The sequence below is a fragment of the Engystomops pustulosus genome, chromosome 6 (assembly GCF_040894005.1).
Source record: "Engystomops pustulosus chromosome 6, aEngPut4.maternal, whole genome shotgun sequence".
In the NCBI taxonomy this organism is placed as follows: domain Eukaryota; kingdom Metazoa; phylum Chordata; class Amphibia; order Anura; family Leptodactylidae; genus Engystomops; species Engystomops pustulosus.
The window spans coordinates 176394688-176413049 of NC_092416.1; positions in this window are offsets into that span (position 1 = coordinate 176394688).

Below are 18362 nucleotides of genomic sequence, written 5' to 3' on the forward strand. Positions count from 1 at the left end.
TACAAGTGATCTGTGCCAGGAACACCATGTCGGCACTGTCTGTACCCAAGAGATGGAGTAAGATTTTCATCCTTCAGCGGGTGTATTTATCTTGATTTCCCCACACAGTGGAGGAGCTTTGAGCTTCCAGACCTGATTTGCAGGCTAATGTGAATTTCTCAAGCCCAGTTACATTAAGGCAGGATATTTGGGTCTTTTCGGTGGCAACCACAAAAATATAAACGGTCGGAGGCACGACTGCGAGTGATTTGTCTTCAGGTGTCACTGCCATGCACAAAACCACCGTATGTTCTCCCTTGGCACGGAGCGCGCAGCAGATTAAGGGCGTTCTACAATGCGGCCACATCCACTAAACCAGAAAGCCTGAGCTTTGGAGGACGCTAAATCTTGGGATCCGATATGTTAAAGAATTTATATTTGTTTTACGTTTTTATTTACGTTTTTTTAATCTAGCAATTTTTGCAATGCTATATTTGACAGAACTTTTGATTATTACCTATTTTATTGGTGCCTCCAACATCAGCTAATGTTCTCATGTTGTTAAGCCAGGGTGGCTCGGTTGTCCAGTCATCTGTTCATCGTATCGTCCATGAATTCTCCAGCTCCATCTGCAGGAAAAGGGAAGAACCAATTACCTTGCATGCCATAGATTGAGCACTTCAATTCCATTACTTTGGTAAAAATTGGAGGTCCCTGGACAATGGTTGGGAATCTATGAGACGAGTGCCACAGTTGGCACTCAGAGCCCTCTCTGTGGGCACCCAGGCCATCACCCCAGCACAAGACTCAAGGTCTCCTCCTCCTATAGTAGGCAGCCGAGGAAGAGCCTCGGTTAGTGCTATTTTACAGCAAAACACCTTGGCCATCTTTGACCATATGAAGAACTAGAAGTTGTGGACAGAACTAGTGTTTCATTGGAGCTCCTGCGATGGGCCACACAATTCTTCCCTTACAGGGGGTAACTACAATGATACGCAGAATATCTCCACTTTCTTTGTATTGTATTGGGTCCTTAGGACACTGATACATTTGAAAGCTGTAACAGAGCCGGAAACCAATAAGATAGCGCTTACATTTCCAGTTTAAGGTTTTTGGTTGTAGTTTGGGCGCTCTGTCTCTAAAAGGTTCACCCTCATTGTCCTAGGACCTGTTTCCCAACAAATCAAATCTTCTGATATGGAACTATGAAGGATTTAGGATTTAAAGATTCTTTATCTCTGCTATTCCATCCCGCACCTGGCTTCTCCTCCACCTCTCCTCTCTGCCAGTCTCTCTACTGGTTTCCCATTGCACAGCAAATTCAGTTTATACTAAACATGACTTATAAATCCGTCCACTACTTGTCCTCTCCATATAACTCTGACCTACTCAGCTAATACTGTTCCACAAGTAATCTCTGATCTTCACTAGACCTTCTGCTTTGCTCTACAAGTATCTGCTCTTCTCACAACCGTCTCCAGGACTTCTCCCGTGCTTCCTCCATACTCTGGAACTCTCTACTAGACTAGAGAAAACTGAGCATGTGCGACCACTTTGAACCATTTACTAAGGTGGATACCAAAAGGGATGTTCTTCTTGGATTGCTGGATATGAAGAGGAATCTCTGTTGTGGTCTCTGAAGCTTCAGCATCTTCTCTGCTTGTCAGAGGAATAACTGATGGGTGGGAAAGGAATGAGGTGGAGTAGCTATAATTGCAAGAAATCCAGCTTTAACTGCAACAATCTCACCACCCCATGGATCCCTCCACATCCCCTAGATGCTGAGGCAAGACTGAGCATGTGCGACCACCTTGGACAATTTACCAAGACAGAAGTTCATCTTTTATTGTTGGGTATGAAGATGGATCTGCTTTGGTCTCAGAATTTGTAGTGTCTTTTGCTTGTGGAACGAGCCAGAATTATTAAAATTATGCACTTGTTCAGCGTCTCTGACAAGCAGATAAAACTGAGCATGTGCGACCACCTATTCACCGATCCTGGACACTCTAAAAGCTATTTACTAGAAACAACAGGTGGCGCTATTGTAGCGTTATTGAATCCACATGTTCCAATCCTGTAAAAAACCCCTCTAAATTCCTCTGCATGAGAATTTTTTCAATTAAGAATCACAGCAGAGGATTTGGATCTCTGTATCAGAAAACTGATGCTCAGGTTACTAGAAAAATATTACAGCCGCCGCAACAATTCCTGTTAAGTATTATTAATGAGAAATATTAATCGCTAGATCAAGGAGTCCAACATTTCTCAGATTCCCCCGGACCTCCGCGTAGCATCAGCCGTGTTTCATACGACAGATATCTGATAATACCTTGGCACGCTGCACGGAGCACATAATTCTGTCTTTCAGCTTGTGCCTGGGCTTATGTCCTAATGCCGGATAAAGGGTGGGCAGGGAATATAAATATTCACAATCGGCCTCGCTAAGCCCATGATCTCTGTTTTCTTCCTGAAGAATGCCAGGTATGTGCGGCAGAAGATGCCTTGACAGAAATCAGAGCAATACAATAAAGTCACCTGAATCCTACAGTAAACAGATTTGATCGGCCTCTTAAGCCGTGGCTTCCCATCCAAAGGATTCTGTAAACTGGGAAAGTATTCCCGCTGCCAAATGCTTGTGCTGTAAATGCTGATCTATCAGCTAGTTACACTGATAGACACTGACATGTGGTACGTTATATGGTGCGCCAATGTATTTTATGTATAAATAGACTGTAAGCTCTTGTGTCACCCCCTCATCCTCATAGACTGTAAGCTCTTGTGTCCCCCCTCATCCTCATAGACTGTAAGCTCTTGTGTCACCCCCTCATCCTCATAGACTGTAAGCTCTTGTGTCACCCCTCATCCTCATAGACTGTAAGCTCTTGTGTCACCCCCTCATCCTCATAGACTGTAAGCTCCTGTGTCCCCTCCCTCATCCTCATAGACTGTAAGCTCTTGTGTCACCCCCTCATCCTCATAGACTGTAAGCTCTTGTGTCACCCCCTCATCCTCATAGACTGTAAGCTCTTGTGTCACTCCCTCATCCTCATAGACTGTAAGCTCCTGTGTCACCCCCTCATCCTCATAGACTGTAAGCTCTTGTGTCACTCCCTCATCCTCATAGACTGTAAGCTCTTGTGTCACCCCCTCATCCTCATAGACTGTAAGCTCTTGTGTCACTCCCTCATCCTCATAGACTGTAAGCTCTTGTGCCACCCCCTCATCCTCATAGACTGTAAGCTCTTGTGTCACCCCCCTCATCCTCATAGACTGTAAGCTCTTGTGTCCCCCCTCATCCTCATAGACTGTAAGCTCTTGTGTCACCCCCTCATCCTCATAGACTGTGAGCACTTGTGTCACCCCCTCATCCTCATAGACTGTAAGCTCTTGTGTCACCCCCTCATCCTCATAGACTGTAAGCTCTTGTGTCACCCCCTCATCCTCATAGACTGTAAGCTCTTGTGTCACCCCCTCATCCTAATAGATTGTAAGCTCTTGTGTCACCCCCTCATATAGCAAAGAAGGTAAGTGGTCCTGCACCCTGCATGATACATTGGGGCTTATTTACTAAGGGTCCGCGGATCACATTTCCGTCGAGCTTCCCAATGTTTTCGGAATTTGTGCCGCTGGGACAGGTATTTAGAAGGGGATTGTGTCGCACGTGATCGAATTTTGGCGCAACGGTGTCGGCTTTCATCCGACAGAAATCGGGGGCGTGGCCATCAGATGATCCGACTGATTCGGACTGAGCGCCAGATTTATCTTTAAAATTATGTCGCAAGACAATGCACTTACAAGCACCAGGAAGAAGAAGGTGAACTCCGGCGGACCTGAGCGGGGAAGCGACACATGCAGGATATCGGGCGCACGATCTACATGAATCTTGGCGCAGGGCATTTTGGTCAGACAATGCACTTTCGGGGACGGGTAAGTAAATGTGCCCCATTGTTTTATAGTGATACATTCTGCAGCATGTGATTCTGTTATTGTAGCAAGTCTCCACAGACGAGGAACTTATGTGACCCGTGTTAATTTTGCGCTAAGCAAACACATGTCAGCAGCGATATTAGACAATATCACGTAAAGTAACATCTCCCGGATATTACGCTCCCTGCACAGATAAAGAAGACAAACACTTTGCGGAAGATGAAAGCGGCGAGAGAGAAGCCCTTGACCTCGCGACAAGCGACGGAAGTTTTCTGTTTGACATCCGATAAACTTTCCTGGCGACAACAAAAGACACGCAAGGAAAGAAAGTGACAGCACCTGAAAGGCCGGGGAGTGGCCGCCGTTACCTGCCCCAAAGTGTAAACTCATAAAAGGGAATGAGATAATCATTTATAATCCAGCGAGGTGCGAGGCGTGCGATACCTCCATTCAGAGACACAAGCAATACAGCTGTCACCATTCTACACGCTAGATACACGGCGGATACGCGGCTGTCCTCAGACGCCTCATGGACGCGGCACGCACGACTACATGTGCACAGCCATACTGATCACTGGTGGTATATAGACGCCCAATACTAAATACTGGGGCTCATTTACTTACCCGGTCCTGTCGCAATCCAGCGGCGCGTTCTCCAACGAGGATCCAGGTGTTCCGGCGATTCACTAAGGTCCGTGCGCCCGATATCCACCAGGTGTCGCTGCTGTGCCGAGGTCCGCCGGAGTTCACCTGCTTCTTCTCGGTGCATGTGAGTGCTTGATCTTGCGACACACTTAGTTTTTTAAATCCCGCGTTTTTTTCCGAATCTGTTGGGTATTCCAACATCCATGCCCCCCGATTTCTGCCATGCGAAAGCCGGCGCGATTGCGCCAAAATCCGAACGCGTGGGCCAAAATCCCGGCAGAAATTTGGCGCAAAACTGAAAAAGTCGGGAAACCCGACGAAAGTGCGGCCTTCGAGCCCTTAGTAAATGAGCCCCACTGTGTCCCCCCTTCATGCTCATAGACTGATAGTTCTTGTTAGTCCTCATTCCTGTTGTTCCATCTGACTACATTAATAGTCTGTAATGTTCTTTTTTCGTATATAAGACCCCCAAGATCTCTACAGCACTGCGGAATATGATGGTGCTATATAAATCAATTATTTTATTATTATTATTATAGATATATAGATTCAGCAAAATTAATCATGATATACCATGTGCACTTAAATCCAGGCACCGTGACTGTACTATCCTATAAATATAAATCCATATATCACAGTCCTGCTGCTACTGACAGCATACACAAAGGTCTGATTATACATGTCTTCAGGGGCAATACCTACTACTTCCTGCAGGGAGCACAGAGCCCAGCAGTGTGAAGACACAGCCAAGTGCAATTGGAGAAACTAATACCCAGAAATACAAATCCATATTTCACAGTCCTGCTGCTACTGACAGCCTACACAAAGGAATGATTAAGCATGTCAATGCCAACTACTTCCTGCAGAGAGCACAGAACACAGCAGTGTGAAGATCCACCCCAAGTGCAATTGGAGTAACTAATAACCAGAAATATAAATATATATAATATAAAATATTCCGGATTATTGGGCTGTCATAGAACATGAGATGCGGGTGTAGAATCTGCACTGTTGTCTCTGTTTATTATAAATGGCTACAATGTATCTATGTGTGGAATGCTGCAAAGATTGCTACAGACCAGCACAAGATACAACATTGGGAATGTGATGCGTTACAAATCCGGAGCTGAATGTGAAATACTTTAATAAAAAATATTATTTTTTTTTTTTTAAATATTAACCCTTTAAAACTCCCCCTTGATCCAATTTGCAGCAGCCACAAACTGAGGGCAAATCCAACTTGTAGAGCGACCTCTCCATACAGGTAGATCCGCTGCTAACTACCCACCCCCCCATCCAGATTGAGCGTGACCGAGTACTTACAGGCCCGGGATGTAGATGAGGTAAGTCAGGTGTGGAAGGAAGGAGCCTGCCAGCACTTACAATCTTTATTGATCCTTATCTGCCGCAGACTTTCCCTTTTATTTGCTTTCATACTCTGTAAGATTTACTTTATTGCAGCCAGAAGATAATCTTGTACTTTGCTTTCCTGTAAACGCTCTGCAGGGATTTCTGCTTGACCTTACGTTTTCTATGAACCCCGAAATATAGTTATATTTTAGTTTTTTTTATATGTATGTAATAAGACAAGACTAAGACCCCAAAAGATCAGTTTACTGTGATATCCACTTCTCACTACGACAAAAAGTTACGGATACTCGGCTTTTGGGTGAAATTTCAGCACTTAAATGACCTCTAACCTTTACAGGTGAACTCAAAGTGACCGGCTATAAATTTTTGAATCTACATGTCCAGCTTTTCAATGTTTCATTACATTTTGCACAACTTGCACGAGAGATGATTAATCCATTGGCTTCTCCAAGTGCCCAATAAATTTTCTGGTTCAAATAGAATTTGTATTTAAACAGTCCTCCTCATCATGCTGTTCACATTTTGACACCACAAGACCAAGACAACACCTAATAATTGATCAGCAGTACCGCACCATTCTGAGCCCTCAATCAGCTTAGAGCTTCACAGGGAGTCATCAGCAGGTTATAACAGAGATACTGAGAGATGAGAACTGTCACAGAGAGACGGGAAAAGTCACAGAGTCATGAGGAGGTTGTAACAGAGATACAGAGAGATGTGAAGAGTCACAGAAACATCAGTGGGTTGTAACAGAGGTACAAAGACTGAAAGAGTCACAGAGAAACCAGAAGAGTTACAGATAGACATGAGCAGGTTGTAACAGAGATACAGAGATATGATAACAGTCACAGAGAGACAGCAAGAGTCACAGAGTCATGAGGAGGTTGTAACAGAGATACATAGACTGGAAGAGTCACAGAACAACCAGAAGAGTCACAGAGTCATGAGGAGGTTGTAACAGAGATAAAACGAGATGGGAAGATTCACAGAGATTTTAGAAGGTTGTAACATAAATAAAGAGAGACTGGAAGAGTCACAGAGAAACCAGAAGAGTCACAGAGACATCAGGAGGTTGTAACAGAGATACAGAGATTGGAAGCGAATATATCGGATGGACATTAAGCACTGACAGGTTAATATATTGTAAGATTTTATTATGTTTATGTAAGAAGCTATATGTGTTGTAAGTTGTTTGCCAAAACTTGCGCCTAAACCGAAATTTGCTCCAAATCGCAAATCATGAATTCAGTTCCGTATTGTGAAAGCCAGTCTGTGCAAAGAATGAATTTGGCACATTTTAAAGTGACTTTGTACAGTCCTATGATCATTTGGCGCAATGGAAAGTCGCCAAACAGCATTTGTACCACAACTGCGCCAAAAAAAAAGACAAAAAAATCATTGATAAATTCCCCCCATTGACTCTTATAGGTTGGTTTAGTCTACCTTTCTGGCACCATCATTTCGAAATCATCTCTGAAGTATTCTCCAAGAGTGAGGCACTGTCTGTCCGCACTATTACCGCCGCAGTCCGTGACTCTCTGTACGTAGACCCTGATCGCACAATGTGCACCCATTCACCACTGCAGTCCGTGACTCTCTGTACGTAGACCCTGATCGCACAATGTGCACCCATTCACCACTGCAGTCCGTGACTCTCTGTGCACAGACCCTGATCGCACAATGTGCATCCATCCACCACTGCAGTCCGTGACTCTCTGTACATAGACCCTGATCGCACAATGTGCACCCATCCACCACTGCAGTCCGTGACTCTCTGTACGCAGACCCTGATTGCACAATGTGCACCCATCCACCACTGCAGTCCGTGACTCTCTGTACATAGACCCTGATCGCACAATGTGCACCCATCCACCACTGCAGTCCGTGACTCTCTGTACGCAGACCCTGATTGCACAATGTGCACCCATCCACCACTGCAGTCCGTGACTCTCTGTACGCAGACCCTGATTGCACAATGTGCACCCATCCACCACTGCAGTCCGTGACTCTCTGTACATAGACCCTGATCGCACAATGTGCACCCATCCACCACTGCAGTCCGTGACTCTCTGTACATAGACCCTGATCGCACAATGTGCACCCATCCACCACTGCAGTCCGTGACTCTCTGTACGCAGACCCTGATTGCACAATGTGCACCCATCCACCACTGCAGTCCGTGACTCTCTGTATGCAGACCCTGATCGCACAATGTGCATCCATCCACCACTGCAGTCCGTGACTCTCTGTACGCAGACCCTGATTGCACAATGTGCACCCATCCACCACTGCAGTCCGTGACTCTCTGTACGTAGACCCTGATCGCACAATGTGCACCCATCCACCACTGCAGTCCATGACTCTCTGTACGCAGACCCTGACCGCACAATGTGTGCCCATCCACCACTGCAGTCCGTGACTCTCTGTAAGCAGACCCTGATCGCACAATGTGCACCCATCCACCACTGCAGTCCGTGACTCTCTGTACGCAGACCCTGATCGCACAATGTGTACCCATCCACCACTGCAGTCCGTGACTCTCTGTAAGCAGACCCTGATCAAACAATGTGCACCCATCCACCACTGCAGTCCGTGACTCTCTGTACGCAGACCCTGATCGCACAATGTGCACCCATCCACCACTGCAGTCCGGGACGCTCAGTGCGCAGACCCTGATCGCACAATGTGCTCCCATCCACCACTGCAGTCCGTGACTCTCTGTACGTAGACCCTGATCACATAATGTGCACCCATCCACCACTGCAGTCCGTGACTCTCTGTACGTAGACCCTGATCGCACAATGTGTACCCATCCACCACCGCAGTCCGGGACTCTCTGTGCGCAGACCCTGATCGCACAATGGGCATCCATCCACCACCGCAGTCCGTGACTCTCTGTGCGCAGACCCTGATCCACTACCACAGTCTGGTTGGATTGCTGCCAGCCATTTCGATACAATATGTTAATCTGATAGCGGCGGCTCGTAGCGCTCCATAGCATTCCATACAATCTGTCTATAATAGGAGCATTTACATTAACAAATTAGCAGCCGGCGTTCTTCATCCATGTACACAGGCGTATCACAGGCGAAGGCATTCCAAATGATTCCCTTAGGTTACTGGTTGGGGATGGTATCTATAGCTCCCATGACATTGGAACAGAGGCTCCCGATTCTATATTGGAATGATTAGGGAAACCAGATGGATAAATGATCCTTAAATCTATCATCTACTAAGCCAAAAATTCGGAAACTAGAACGGCAAAGTAAGGAGAAAATGCGACTACGAGTCAATGATGCTAGTCGCTGGGCGTCCAAAGGTTCCCACAAGTGTACGGCTCCTTATATCCCTGGTCATGTGATGTCACACAGGTGCATGGCTCATTATATCCCTGGTCATGTGATGTCACACAGGTGCATGGCTCATTATATCCCTGGTTATGTGATGTCACATAGGTGCATGGCTCATTATATCCCTGGTCGTGTGATTTCACACAGGTGCATGGCTCATTATATCCCTGGTCGTGTGATGTCACACAGGTGCATCACATTGGTTGGCATCACATAGAGTAATCAGAGATGTGTGATAGTAAAAGCTCGTGCACCTGTGTGATAATGGTCAGATTTCTATCCACTGGAATAAACATAGAAGCTTCCTATAGAATGACAGCAAGCAGTGATCTAGAAAACCATGAGGAATTAATACAGAAAGTTTTCATTCCACAAACCATATCAAATATTTCTGAAAGTGGACGACCCCTTTAATTCATTATATGTGAAAGAGTTTGGATGCACCAAGAAGTGCCGGGTCCACAGTGTCCGAAAAATACCCACTAAACAGTCCAAATTCTACACTAGGAGGAAGGTCCTGGCCGGGCACTACCCACTGATTGTCTGTTACTATTCAATAGTCAGTAGAGTTTAGATCAGTTCTGTGATTTTGCAGCATAAAATATGCTCTGTAGATCTTTCTTTTTATCTAAAACATTTATATATTTTATCATTTCTTTTCTATATAACAATGAGTTGAAGTGCACCAATTCTATGGTCATGTCTCTAGCAGATAGGTCCTGGCAGGGCACTGTGTGACCAGTCCTGTTACAATGTTACCAGCATACGGGGTAATAGAGATGCTGTAGATCAGTGGTGGCGAACCTATGGCACGGGTGCCAGAGGTGGCACTCCGAGCTCTTTCTGTGGGCACCCGGGCCATCAACCCAGCGCACCAGACAGGACTCAAAGAATTTTCCTGCAGTTCCAAGCAACTTGAAAGATGCTGCTTCCAGTTATATTTTGATACTTCGTTACTAGGGACTGTAGGAAGAGGGAGAATTAGACAGGGCTGAATTATCTTTGGAGGACCTCCTGCTGGCCCTACGATTCTCGGTGTACAGAGGGACACTGGAAAGAAGCTGAAATGCTGAAAATTTTCTATCTTTCTACTGTGTTGCTGTCCTCAGGAGGCCAATATGATTGAAAGTTGTTGAACAGGGAGCAATAAATTACTGCTTTAATTTTTGGCAGGCACCTCGCAATAAGTAAGGGGGGGTTTGGGTTGCAGTTTGGGCACTCGGCCGCTAAAAGGTTCGCCATCACTGCTGTAGATCCTTTAACTCTAAATGTATCTAATCAAACATTGCAACATTGAGGTTTTTAGATGCGACAGGGTCTGGAAAAGAGACGGCTACGAGGGGACATGATTAATTTATATAAATATATGAATGGTCCATACAAAAAATATGGTGGTAAATTGTTTCAGATTAAATCAAATCGAAAGACAAGAGGGGAACTGTCTCCATCTGGAGAAAACAAGGTTTAATCACCGGAGGCGACACAAGGCTTCTTTACTATGAGAACTGTCAATCTGTGGAATAGCCGAGCTCAGGCGCTGGTCACAGCAGGGACAGCAGAGAGCTTCAAGAAGGGTCTAGATGCCTTTTTACACCTAAATAACATTGACGGTTATGTTATATAGAATTGTATCCCCTAAATCCCTTCCTCATCCAATCCCTTCCCTTCCTTGGTTGAACTTGATGGACAAGTGTCTTTTTTCAACCGTATAAACTATGATATTATGTTCCAAATATGTATCATGTAAGTGAATAATTATTAAATTATTAAAGTTTTCGCTAGACTTACACGAGGTCAGTATGGAATAGGAACATAACGTTCCCCTGTATAGTTTGCTCATGGACTGATGTTACACATGCAGGTACATTTTTTGGCGCTGTTCCTTGGGGTGTCACATTCGGCCCCCTGCCCTGGCTCCGGGCGTCAGCAATGCTGGGAAATGGATACTCCGCAGGCGCCGGATTTCACCCTCTTCTTAAAAAATTTTGGAAAAGGGTTGATTGACGCAGTCCGGTTTTACAGTCCTCCGGAGCCGTCTATAATATACCTGTTTATTTGGAGGGGAGCGCCACTTTCTGAAAGCAGAGGGGCTTATGCCAGCCGGGTTTCCAGAGCCAGTGTCAAAACAAATATGAACAGCTTGTACATTGCATAGCAGGAAGGCGGGTGCCAGCCGATCAATATTCATGAGAACATGTGTCACTTTCTGCAGGAAATTATTAACCCCTTTCGCCATAAATTTCCTTAAATCAACTGTATCGCCCTGGTCATAAAATACAGATGTAGCAGAGCCGAATATGTTCTGTAACTATTGTGCCTTATGAGCGCTACATGGGGGAGAATTATGGAGCTGTCTATAGGACACGCAGTCTTTCTTGGTCATTTGAGATACTTTGATACATTTTAGATACAACTTTGGTATAAAACTGCTACAATGTCAAAGGAGCTAAGACTGCGCTACTCAAGGTCTCCTGTTGTGCAGGTTTCCTACTGTCTGACCCTTGTCCATTCGAGCCCAGGAAACCTACCATCAAAATTGATAGAAAAGTCCGGCAGACAATGCACAAGGAGACTGTGATTTTGTACTTAATTTGAATTCTGTCCCTCACTAGTCTGAACACTGCCTTACTTCACTCCTGGCTGCCTTCATTGATTTTCACCGCACCCTTCTGTCTCCTGTTGACTTTGTTCTTACTGTAGGAGGTTAAGCTTCTGTAATGGACAAATGTCTTCTCCAGTTACATTTCTCCCTTGCTAGTTTTGTTTGCTTGGATGTCAGGTGTTGGTCCAATCACCTGTTGGAAAAGGACTCTGATATAAAATAAGAGGATTGTCTGTCTACATCTCAGTCTCTTTTGGAGATTGCTAGAGTTTTCTAGACTGTATTTTGGATTATTTGACCTATGACCTGTCTTCTTCCCATCCATTTGTCTTTTATATCAGTACTGCATTTCCCTCTTGGTTTTCACCTGTACAATAATACAGGCAGTCCCCGGGTTACGTACAAGATTGGTTCTGTAGGTTTGTTCTTAAGTTGAATTTGTATGTAAGTTGGAACTGTATATTTTATTATTGTAACCCCAGGCAAAAAATTTTTTGGTCTCTGTGACAATTGGATTTTAAAAATGTTGGATTGTCATCAGAACCAGGATTAACAATAAAGCTTCATTACAGACGCCTGTGATACCTGTTACAGCTGATCATTGTACTCTGGGGCTAAAATACAGTAAACTACCAACATCCAGAGGTCCGTTTGTAACTAGGGGTCGTCTGTAAGTCGGGTGTTCTTAAGTAGGGACTGCCTGTAATTCTTTATCTTTAATAATTCTTTATATAGCACCTACAGATTACGCAGTATTTGTATTCTTCTGTGTTTGTCCAGGAAGGGATGTCACCTACCTTTTAGGGTAAGCGAGGCAAGTAGGTAGGGACAGTTGGGGTTTTTTAGCTTTAGGTTTCTCTGTGCTTTCCTTTCCATTTGTTTGTACTTTCTCTACAACATCATTACATATATTGCATTTTTTTTTCTAAAATTAGCAAATCCTTTAAAGATGAGATCAGTTTATATAGGATATTATATGGATATGAGTCCAATGACCCCAATTATATCTGGATGCATTGCTTGGCGCTGCCGTGTGTTGCAGTCGTGAAGAGGTTAAGAGCGAGAATCAGCAGCAACGGTTCCTACCACAGCCCTAGTGCAAATATTTGCTCATAAGGTATATGTCGTCCCGAGCAGGGAGTGGTGTGTTTCCACACACTGCATGTCATTAAAAGGTAGGAATAACATGTAAAAAATTGCACATTTTCCCCTTATTTTGGAACATTAACCCAATATTCTCAGTCCCCTAAGATCCTCGGATGATGTTTATTATCACTAGGACTCGGATGGAATTTTCACTTTCCACTTTGTTAAACTTTTAGGTTTCGCTGATTTAAATTTTTTTTTTAATATTTTGTATTTCCTTAATTTGCACAAATGTTTTAATTGTCATAACAGGCAAGATTCTGCTTTATTTTCACGAGGTTGATGATAAAATGATAAAAAAAACTGCATGGAAAAATATTTTACAGCAAAGCTTATATAGTTAAAGTTAGCGCTGGTCCCTAGGGGGAGTGGCTTATCTGTTGTCTTATCCCGCCCCTGAGGATCTTGTGATAAGCTCATTGTATAAACCTTGCCCAGAGTGTTTTATGAAATCGGTTGTATTCTTTGCTCCAAAAACAGCGCCACTCTTTTCAGGTGGTTGTCACTGGTATCACGATATTGAAGGAGCTCAGGTGCAATACCAGACACCACAATTAAATGCACCATTTTTTGGTTGTGGTTCCCCTTGGACCTGTAATGATGATAGTCATTCATTTGACCACAGAGCCATTTTTTGATTTATTTTTTTCAACATTAGACCCAAACATGTTTGAGGTTATCAGAAATTCTACATCAATGGTTGGCCATTGGCAGTATTTAAAATTTAAAGCCACACATTTTCCCTTACCCCCCCCCCCCCCCCGCTTTTTATCACTTTTTCATCATACTCACCTGCATTTTAGCTCCTTCTCTGTTTCTTAAATAACAAAAGCTTGATTTTCATGCCCCGCCTTTCTTTAATTATATGAACACTATCAATCCCATGGTGCCTCAGCACAGCATCACATGACCATTTGAGAGTTATCTGTACCTGCTGGGAAGACAGAGGGGCAGATTTACTTACCCGGCCCATTCGCGATCCAGCGGCGCGTTCTCTGCACAGGATTCGGGTCCGGCTGGGATTTAAGAAGGTAGTTCCTCCGCCGTCCACCAGGTGGCGCTGCTGCGCCGAAAATAATCTTAACGCCCCGGAATGCACCATCCCATAGCAGGTGAAGGTGAGCGCAGTGAGAGGGTATCCATGGCCATATCATGATGACATAACAATACGTGCTGGAGACACCATATGCCCAGGTAGGTCTATCGGGCCGGGATTATCTCCTCATACCGCCTTCAGCAGGAGAGAGGTTAATGAAATCCGGCCCAAGACTATTTGTTTTTTCACCAGTAGCCACAGTGAAATTTGTGTTTGGGGAGCAGCGCCCCCTCCTCCTCCGGAGCCCCCATGTGCTGTCAAATCATTCCCCCGCATCAACATGGAAATGGACTTTGTGAAATTCAAAGACGGTTACGTCAGAAGCCTGGCCCCTTGTGGCTTCTTCTAGACTTATAAAACCCACAAATTATTTCAAAATATTGGGGCAAATTTACTTACCCGGCCCATTCGCGATCCAGCGGCGCGTTCTCTGCACAGGATTCGGGTCCGGCCGGGATTTAAGAAGGTAGTTCCTCCGCCGTCCACCAAGTGGCGCTGCTGCGCCGAAAATAATCTTAACGCCCCGGAATGCACCATCCCATAGCAGGTGAAGGTGAGCGCTTCCCAAGCGACACATTTCGGTTTTTAAATGCGGCGGTTTTTCCGAATACGTCGGGTTTTCGTTCGGCCACGCCCCCCCCGATTTCTGTCGCGCGCATGCCGGCCCCGATGCGCCACAATCCGATCGCTTGCGCCAAAAACCCGGGCCAATTCATGTACAAGCGGCGCAAATCGGAAATATTCGGGTAACACGTCGGGAAAACGCGAATCGGGCCGTTAGTAAATGACCCCCAGAATGTGGGAAACTGCACTAATAGTGCTCTTCCCGTGTATAATGCAGGGTGTGACCAATTCATTAAGATCCTACACCAAAAATCATGAATCTGACGTTTCCTGGCACCGGCTCGACAGAGTTCACCAACTTTTTTGTGGCGCACCTTTAACAGACAGACTTAACATATGAAATCTGGCGCATGGTCCGACTCAGCACCGGAACGCCCCCTAATTTGTGTCGCATGGAGGCTAGCGCAACTGAGCCACAAAAGGGTCACATGTGACACATATGTGGCGCAGACACTTCTTAAATACCTGTGCAAGCAGTTTACACCTAAAGGAACGCATAAAGTCCATCAAAAAAATGGCACAAAGCCCTTAGTAAATGCGCCCTATTGGGGCAGATTTACTTACCCGGTCCATTAGCGATCCAGCAGCGCGTTCTCTGCGGTGGATTCGGGACCGACCGGGATTTATTAAGGCAGTTCCTCCAACATCCACCAGGTGGCGCTGCTGCGCTGAAGTTCCCTGGAACGCACTGGAATACACCGAGCCGGGCTGAGTGAAGGTAAGTGCAAGCTCCGCAACGCATTTTTTTAAAAAATGCGGCGGTTTTTCCGAATCTGTCGGGTTTTCGTTCAGCCACGCCCCCCGATTTCCGTCGCGTGCATGCCGGCGCCGATGCGCCACAATCCGATCGTGTGCGCCAAAATCGCGGGGCAATTCATGGGAAATCGGCGCAAATCAGAAATATTCGGGTAACACGTCGGGAAAACGTGAATCGGGCCCTTAGTAAATGACCCCCAATGTGTTTATTTTCCTGTTCACATCACATGTCCAGTAGGATCTACCTGTAATGCAACCCTATTCTGGTGCCCCAGAGATAAGTGTGGGGGAGGGGGCACACTAACATCTTCACTACATGCTATACTATGGCAGAGCAGGGATCAGTAGATTCCTAGTTGACCTGTACATTAGAAGGACCCATATCTGAATAGAGTACTGCACCATGTGCATGCACTTCTCCATTGAGGCCGGTTGGGAGCCGGAGGGCAGGGTCAGGTGACCTGGGATGATACCAACATCTGTCAAGTATCAGGAGGAGCAGAGTTCTAGCTGAGTATAAAGATTTTGTTTAAATTTTTAAAATTATTTTCAAGGGGTATAAGGACTTTATAAAGGGACACTTAAAGGAAATCTAACACCAGGCTCCAGTATTGTAAAACCAAGCACACTTACCTGCTGGTGTGTTCCCCTCGATCAGGATCCACTCTCCTTTTAGCTTCTTATGCCCTTGTTTTGACAAAACAGAAGCTTTCAAAATTATGCAAATGAGCCAGATGGCCTTTAGGGGGCGTCACCAGTTATGCGTCATCTGTTAATTATGCACACCTCCATGCAGGCATAACTCCTTAACGCTCTGCGCCGTGCATGTTCTTTGTTAGACCCTAAGCTGTATGGCATCTCCAGATTCGTTACAATGTGCCAGTGGCACATTGTAAAAAACACTGGGGCAGATTTACTTACCCGGTCCATTTGCGATCCAGCGGCGCGTTCTCTGCGGTGGATTCGGGTCTTCCAGCGATTCACTAAGGCAGTTCCTCCAACATCCACCAGGTGTCGCTGCTGTGCTGAAGTCCGCCGAGGCCCGCTGGAATGCACTGAAGTTCACCGGCCTATACCTAGTGAAGGTAAGAGCGAGTCTCGCAACACTTTTTTTTTTTAAATGTGGCGGTTTTTCCGAATCCGTTGGGTTTTCTTTCGGCCACGCCCCCAGATTTCCGTCCGTGCACGCCGGCGCCGATGCGCCACAATCTGATCGTGTGCGCCAAAATCCCGGGGCAATACAGGGAAAATCAGCGCAAATCGGGTAACACGTCGGGAAAACGCGAATTGAGCCCTTAGTAAATGACCCCCACTGTGTAAAAACGCATATACTGCAATACAGTGGTAGGAATGATCAGACCTCCTAGGGTTAAAATACCCTAGAGGGTCTATAAAATAGTGAAAAAAAAAAATTATATTAATTTTCTTCAAACATTTGGTGAGTCCCAATTTTCGCTAACTGGTTCCCTTTAAATCCAAAGATCCCATGTGCTATTTTTGGATCTCGGCTCTTATTTTTACTAGGAAATATTTTTGTATAATTCCGCAGACTAGCAGATTATAGTAACCATCATAGTTCATAAGTCAGTAAGTAGATGACATCAGCGGTCAGGATGTGAGGAGTTACATCACCTGCTCATTTTACTAGCGGGTGATGAACCCCACCGGAGGGGGAGCGCTCTTGTTATGACTATCTCTGTTTGCCCAGAGGCCGAGCGAGAATGAAATTACGGACGTGTCTCCATGAATATATTTGTTCTCGCTGTGATTGCTCCATTTTCCGTCTCTGTATTGAATATATGAGAAGAGGGGTGTTTGTTATTAAAGGGATAGAGCAACACGGTTTGCAGTGTAAGGGCCTTTGTAAACTAGAAGTCTCTGAGACAGGAGCGTATGCGCAGCTTCCTGTGTCAAATATGATATTTTAGAAAAATTACAGCAGGTATTTAAAGCATCTCGGATAGGATATCTGTGCCTGCTTTATAGCAAGGTCTTCAAAAATTCTACCAAAAATTCTACAATCTATATGAATTGGAAGTACAGGGACTCCCAGGGTTACGTACAAAATAGATTTTGTATGTTTGTTCTTAAGTTGAGTTTGTATGTAAGCCGGAACTGTATATTTTATAATTGCAACCCTAGACAAAAATTTTTGTCTTCGTGTTGGATTTTACCAACCAAAACTGGAAAAACCTATTGACTCAAGTATAAGCCCAGGGTGGGAAATGCATTGGTCACAGTCTCCAAGTATATAGCCAGCCAGCCCCCAGTAGTATATAGCCAGCCAGCGCCCATTAGTATATAGCCAGCCAGCCCCCAGTAGTATATAGTCAGCCAGCCCCCAGTAGTATATAGTCAGCCAGCCTCCAGTAGTATATAGCCAGCCAGCGCCCATTAGTATATAGCCAGCCAGCCCCCAGTAGTATATAGTCAGCCAGCCCCCAGTAGTATATAGTCAGCCAGCCTCCAGTAGTATATAGCCAGCCAGCGCCCAGTAGTATATATCCAGCCAGCCCCCAGTAGTATATAGTCAGCCAGCCCCCAGTAGTATATAGCCAGCCAGCGCCCATTAGTATATAGCCAGCCAGCCCCCAGTAGTATATAGTCAGCCAGCCCCCAGTAGTATATAGTCAGCCAGCCTCCAGTAGTATATAGCCAGCCAGTGCCCAGTAGTATATATCCAGCCAGCCCCCAGTAGTATACAGCCAGCCAGTGCCCAGTAGTATACAGCCAGCCCCAAGTAGTATACAGCCAGACATCCCCATGTAGTATACAGCCAGCCAGCCCCCACTAGTATACAGCCAGCCCCCAGTAGTATATAGCCAGCCAGCCCCAAGTAGTATATAGCCAGATAGCCCCATGTACT